The 6,573-nt window shown below is 41.7% G+C and overlaps 1 protein-coding gene across 1 annotated transcript in view; it reads right to left on the reverse strand.

The window, feature by feature from the left end:
* The window catches only part of MET (MET proto-oncogene, receptor tyrosine kinase), an 87,253-nt gene extending 82,629 nt beyond the window's left edge, over positions 1-4,624 (reverse strand). The window contains exon 1 of the mRNA XM_075274208.1: positions 4,458-4,624. The gene's annotated coding sequence lies outside the window, so the exon portion shown is untranslated. The remainder of the gene's footprint in view (positions 1-4,457) is intronic.
* Positions 4,625-6,573: the final 1,949 nt, after the last annotated feature.

Below are 6,573 nucleotides of genomic sequence, written 5' to 3' on the forward strand. Positions count from 1 at the left end.
ATCATGAGCTACATTGTATATACCAGCCCTCATCTCCAATGTGCAGAAGTGGATGTTCCTAATTTATTGATCAAATCATGCCCCTTAACAAATTAGGAGCATTTCTTGGACTCTGTGTACAAAAAAGTTTAAGATCTGAGATGTAATTTAACACCAGCTTCTGTGTATTATTTAAAGTATTAATGTTGCCTATTTCCTCTTGCACCACAACATCAAGGGCACAGCAAACACAAACGGCCAGGAGTGCTCATCATAGGGTATGCCCCAGTGGAAGTCAATGCCACAATCTATACTGCAGGACTCCTCATCACACCACCCACCTTGCTAATGTAAGTCATGAGGAGATCATGCCAGGGGACCACTACTCCCATTTTATTCTCACAAAGCAACCCTAGATGTGGAACCGCAAATGTCAATACATAGTATCCATGCCCAAAACAGGTTTCCATTCCCTGAGAAACTGTGCTGGTGTAGCGCCAGTTGTGTCAAGGTACTGTAATCTAACAGGAGCGTTTCCTGTGGTAAGACCTCACTCTAGCTGAGGCATGATATTTAGGTTATGGGGTGAAGGGGCCCTCCAATAAGAGTCACTTTGCACCTTTTTGGAGAAATCAAAGTGGCAAGTCTGTTAAGTCTGCATCATCCTAGGAAGCAGATACTACATTATGAGTGATCAGAGGCCTTGTCCCTGAATGTGGCAGGAATTATGCCTGCCGGCCCATGTGAGTGACTGCTAGGTGACTACAGTTACTGGTTAATGTGTGCCTTATTCTGTGCGCATTCATTACTCATTTTGTCAATTGCAATCAAGAAAAATTAAGTTTCGGTTACACACTAAAGAGCATCTGGTGGTTTTACTTCTGACAACTACACTATAATAGCAGTCTACACTAACAGGTACACAACCCATAATTTAAGGTAAACACTTCCCTGACCACAAAGGGCGATGTTTTGGCAAGTTTACAGTCAATCTGTGTACTTTCTCCACCTTTAATTTGGGAGGAGTAGCACCATTTCACTTTTCACCTCAAGCAGCAAAAATACTACCGTTATACTTCAGTGTAGACCTCAAAGAAACGTTTGCACATACTTACCTGTAGCATTCTGCTCCAGTTGTCTGACTTTGTTAGTCACTGACTAATAGCTCTTGAAAATCCGAAAATTTCTATACATCTTATCAAGAGAAAGAAATATTCACTACACACGGCATAAAATTACATTTAAAATTGTATTTAAAAATTTACTTGTATGAATTGAATATTTTATTTCATATTGATGTTATTCACTTTTTTCACTCCGGACTGTGCACTTTTTTCTTTATCACTTTGCACTTTTTATTTCATGTGGATATGTATGTATATGTGTATATGTGTATGTATAATGCATGCATGTATATGTTTAAGTAGATGTGCACATGAGTGTATACATATATAGATATGTACTTTGTAATTATAATAGATTTTATTGTTATCACTAAGTGGAATTTTATTATTTTTGTACTGTATAATATGTATATGGTCACACTTGCGTCTTTTCAAAGCGATTCTAGGTGACTCATTTTATATGTGTCTCTTGATATAAAGGCATTGGTGTTGCTGTTAATTATCACTAGGCTGGGTACCTTCTTGGGATAATTAGTACTCCCTTTCTCTTTAAAGATGGTAAGGGACATGTTCACACTCCATATTGCCATTAGGGCATGTACTGAGAAGTGGAGGGACGCGTCTCTAGGTGAGTTTTGGGATGGTAGTAATAGTACGAATAGAAGATGCGCAGGATCGGGGAATTTAATCTGCGCATGCGCGAGGAGACGGGCTTGGAAGCGTAGTATCGCGAGATGTTATCTCGCGCATGCACAGTTGACCGGGACCGGCCCGTCACCCGCATTCACTGGTAAAACTACTTGTACGGCATTACTATGCCGAGACATGATGATATGTTTTTGTACTCTCTGATGTCGGGATGATTGTTATTTATTTATTTATTTATTTTTATATGGGTGTAATGTCTGAGATTAACCAACCAATGGTGCGCATTCATATTTGCATTGGCGGCCATTTTATTTCTGGTTGGGGCGGACAGCAGATTAGTGTCCCTGGACGAAGCCCTGTGGCGGGGCGAAACGTACGTTGGACATTTCTTTCTTGATGTGACGGTGAGGTGATACACTTTGGATTACTCTGTTACACTTCACAGGTTGGTTGTAGGAGTGGACCAGGAGGAGTGAGATTGGTATAGGATCGGGCGTCTTTTCTGATGTTGCCAATGGTGAGGGGATTGTGTTTTACAGGCCCACTCTCATATGGGTTTAATGAGTGAATTACCTTGATACCATACCCTTGATATATCTTGAGAACATATGCTCCTCACTTTACCTGTGATCTATTGTCATTTTGCTGTGTAGTGTGATCCTTAGTCACATGGATATGGATGTTTGTTTTGCTTTGTTAGTCACTGGCCAGATGCTTATCATTGTTGTAGCACAATATGTCACTGTGCACAAGACACCACCAACACTATGACATAAACAACAATGTGGTGGGGATGGACAGAAGCCAATAGTGAGGCAGTAAAGCAAACTTTTGTAAGGCAAGTATTTGGGTTTCTGTCCTTTGGGTCCGCTTGGGGACTCAAAAGACAGAAACTCCACCCACTTATATTTTGGAAAGCTTCATGGTTTTTGTCAGAAAAACATTTATACCAAGACATGAGGAAGAAAGAGGTAGGTTCAATATATGGTTAGGGCAGGGAACCTTGCACAATTGTAAATGACTAGAAACTGCAACAATCACATGAGGATACAGTATAAAAAAAGGTGATATTTTTGTAAGAAACAGCAATAAGAGAAAAACATAACTTCTGTAATTGTACAGGGATTCATCATCAAATATTGGGTATGAGTACTATTTATATAGAGCATAATAGAATAAAAGAAAGAAAACAGAACAGTAAGTAAATATGGATGTATTCAGGATTTGTAGATGAATAAGAGACACACCAGACTTATGTCATCACGCAAAAAGCAGAATTACCTCATATACACTGACCCATCTCTTACTAGGAAGACAGAAACCTAAGGAACTACATGACGCATGAGACCATGTATGAGATTTATCGGTATTTTGTATTAGAAACAGCAAAATGTAACACTCTATTAGCATGTAATATAATAATAATGTGGTTATTCTAGGCTGAGCAAATCAAAATACAAGCAGAAACACTAAACTCTAGATAAACATATGGAATAATATGAAGCAACTAAACGTGAACATATATACTATGCTCACTGTGTGTCATCCTGCCTATGTACAGTATCTTTCTATCCAATATCTACCTGCTTCAGAACACACATTGCACAATGTTTTTCACCCACACACACCTGCACAGTTGCAACAGTCCATTTTCTGTGGTCACTGTGTTTGCTCTAACATCAGGTATATGTTTCACATGTAACTACCTGCTTTAGGACATTCTGTGCAATGTTTTTCAGCCACACACACACGCACAGTTGCACTGTATTCTGTGATCACGGTGTTTGCTGTCATATCTGGTATAAGTTTTAGATCTATTTACCTGCTTCAGAACACTCTTCCCAATGTTTTTCACCCACACACACCTGCACAGTTGCAACAACCTGTATTCTGTGATCACAGTGTTTGCTGTCACATCTGGTATATGTTTCAGATCTATCTACCTGCTGCAGAACACTGTGCACAATGTTTTTTCACCCACACACAACCTGTATTCTGTGATCATGGTGTTTCCTGTCACATCTTGTAGGTTTCAGATATATCTAGCTGTTTCAGGATACTATGCCCAATGCTTTTCACCCCCACACACCTGCACAGTTGCAACAACAGCCTGTATTCTGTGATCATGGTGTTTGCGGTCACATCTGGTATATGTTTCATATGGTTCAGATCTTTACCACTAAACAATAACAACTGTAACAAGTAGTATACAATGCTTACAATATTTAAGTAACTATACAATTGCCAATATAGTATCCAGTCCACAAGCCCTCCCTAGTGTAGCATACAGAGTGCCAGCACCTTGGCATCAGCACTACAGTGTCACAGTCTGATACCAGGAAATCACTGTAATTACGCAAATAATTCTCTTTATAGTCATATGATATCAAACTTTAACCCAAATATTGCCAGGCTGGTCAGCTCTTCCACTACTTCACTATACCAATAATCATTATCAGAAGGTTTCATACAGCAGCAAGAAAAACTTTTGGGCTCCACTATATTCCCTTGCACATCTGCCCCCTCTAGTGCACCATTCCTGGTATCTAGCAGTAAGGTAAACCATACCAGTCACACAGGATAACTTCTCTGTGCCAGTTATAAACAGCATAGAAGTAGGCATCTGGGCACATGTGGATTTGGAAGCAGCTAGATAACGGTGCCATGAACGGTGCCATGCAGCAGGTCACTTACATATGCTCTTACCTGGGGCCAGCTGTCTAGGGGAAGAAGTGGAGTGTAGCAGAGATCAGGGCACAGGGTCCCTCATAAGCATCCACATGTGTAAGGTGCTGTGTTCACACGTCCTTCCGAGAGAGAGGAACAGTCAGCGGAACGCACTTCCCACATTGAGCTCCTGTTCAGTGAGTCAGTCTCCTCAGGAATCTGTAGTGCAGGAGCCAGCCAGGAGAGGGAGGGGGCTGCACATGACCCATTAGATGCCAGGCCCTCAGCACTGCTCTCCACTCCTCCTGGGGTGTGATAGTGACACAGGCACACACTGCTAGAGGTGGATGAAGTCCTGTACAAGTCTGATCAGGGGTTATACATTGCACAGAGCCAGAGTAATGGTAGATGACATCCTGTACAGCAGGGCATATGGAGTGCATTAAATCCCTAATATACTCTGGTCCCTGAACAGTGATCTGACTGCAGGAGGTGCATAGTGAACACACACAACACTCACTATGAACACACATTATCACTTATTCAGTTCACCAAACTTGCACGAAATACAGCCAAAATCATAGAGTTCTGCAATTCATAAAGATGTCAGATGTTTTCTAGTTGTTAACATGAAGCTAATGGTGTAGTAGATCACAAGTTAATATGCATTACTTCATGCTGTTAATGAGTAACTATCACTGTTATCCACTTCTAGCAGAGCAGCAAAGTCCTTATAACTTCATATGTAGCTGGAGAATCATACAGTGTTTACTATGTGTGTATGTTGGGAACCCATAAAAACATGTAGAGAAAAATGCAGCAAAAATGCCATGAAAACGCTGCAGAAAAAAATATAACGCATTTTTAGCAGCATTTTTTCCGCTGCATTTTTCAGCTGCAATTCACTACATGGAGTCTTAGGCTAAGTTCACACAGAGTTTTTTGGTCAGGGTTTTGGCAGAAATCCGCCTCCAAAGCCTGAACCAAAAAACGCCTCACCATTCAAAGTATACAAAACGCTTCTGAGGCTTTTCCGCTAGTGAGATGTTCATTCTTTTTTGAAGCCTGAGCGTTTTCCAGCTCACGGCTTCAATGCAAGTCAATGTGAGCCGGTTTTTCCTGCTCACATTTTTCGGTCAGAAACTTGAAGCGGAACCCGAAGCATTTTTGGCAAAATCTTGATCAGGAAACGCCAGGCGTTTTTTTAAAATATAATTTATGACCACATCCAAAGAGGAAACGGATCAGGAAACTCCTTGAAAAACGCCTCAAAAAATGCTTCAGGAAACACTTCAAATGGCAACAAAATGCCTCAGGAAACTCCTCACGCGTTTTCCGGTCCGGTTTTGACAATGCCAAAACACTGACCAAAAAACTCAGTGTGTCTGACCAAAACCCTCAGACTGTGTTACACTGAGTCTCACACTGAGTTTTTTGGTCAGAAATTTGGTCAGTAAACTGACACAAATTCCTCCTCCTAAAAACGCTTCATCATTGGACTGTATGGTGAAGCGTTTTTTGGAGGAGGAATTTGAATCAGTTTTCTGACCAAATTCCTGAACAAAAAACTCTGTGTGAATGCAGCCTTAGCCTTAATACGCCAGGCTAACTTAAACCCAGAAAGAAGAAACTAGCAGGTACCTAAGCAGTAGAGATGAGCGAACACCCAAATGTTTGAAGTTCGAAATCCGATTCGAACAGCCGCTCACTGTTCGACTGTTCGAACGGGTTTCGAACCCCATTATAGTCTATGGGGAACATATACTCGTTAAGGGGGAAACCCAAATCCGTCTCAGGAGGGTCACCAAGTCCACTATGACACCCCAGGAAATGATATCAACACCCTGGAATGACACTGGGACAGCAGGGGAAGCATGTCTGGGGGCATATAAGTCACTTTATTACATGGAAATCCCTGTCAGCTTGCGATTTTCGCAAGCTAATTTTTTCCCATAGGAATGCATTGGCCAGCGTTGATTGGCCAGTCTTCAGAATTCGGCCAATCAGCGCTGGCTCTGCCGGAGGAGGCGGAGTCTAAGATCGCTCCACACCAGTCTCCATTCAGGTCCGACCTTAGACTCCGCCTCTTCCGGCAGAGCCAGCGCTGATTGGCCGAAGGCTGGAGACTGGCCAATCAACGCTGGCCAATGCATTC

The sequence above is a fragment of the Leptodactylus fuscus genome, chromosome 5, assembly GCF_031893055.1.
Source record: "Leptodactylus fuscus isolate aLepFus1 chromosome 5, aLepFus1.hap2, whole genome shotgun sequence".
NCBI classification, from domain to species: domain Eukaryota; kingdom Metazoa; phylum Chordata; class Amphibia; order Anura; family Leptodactylidae; genus Leptodactylus; species Leptodactylus fuscus.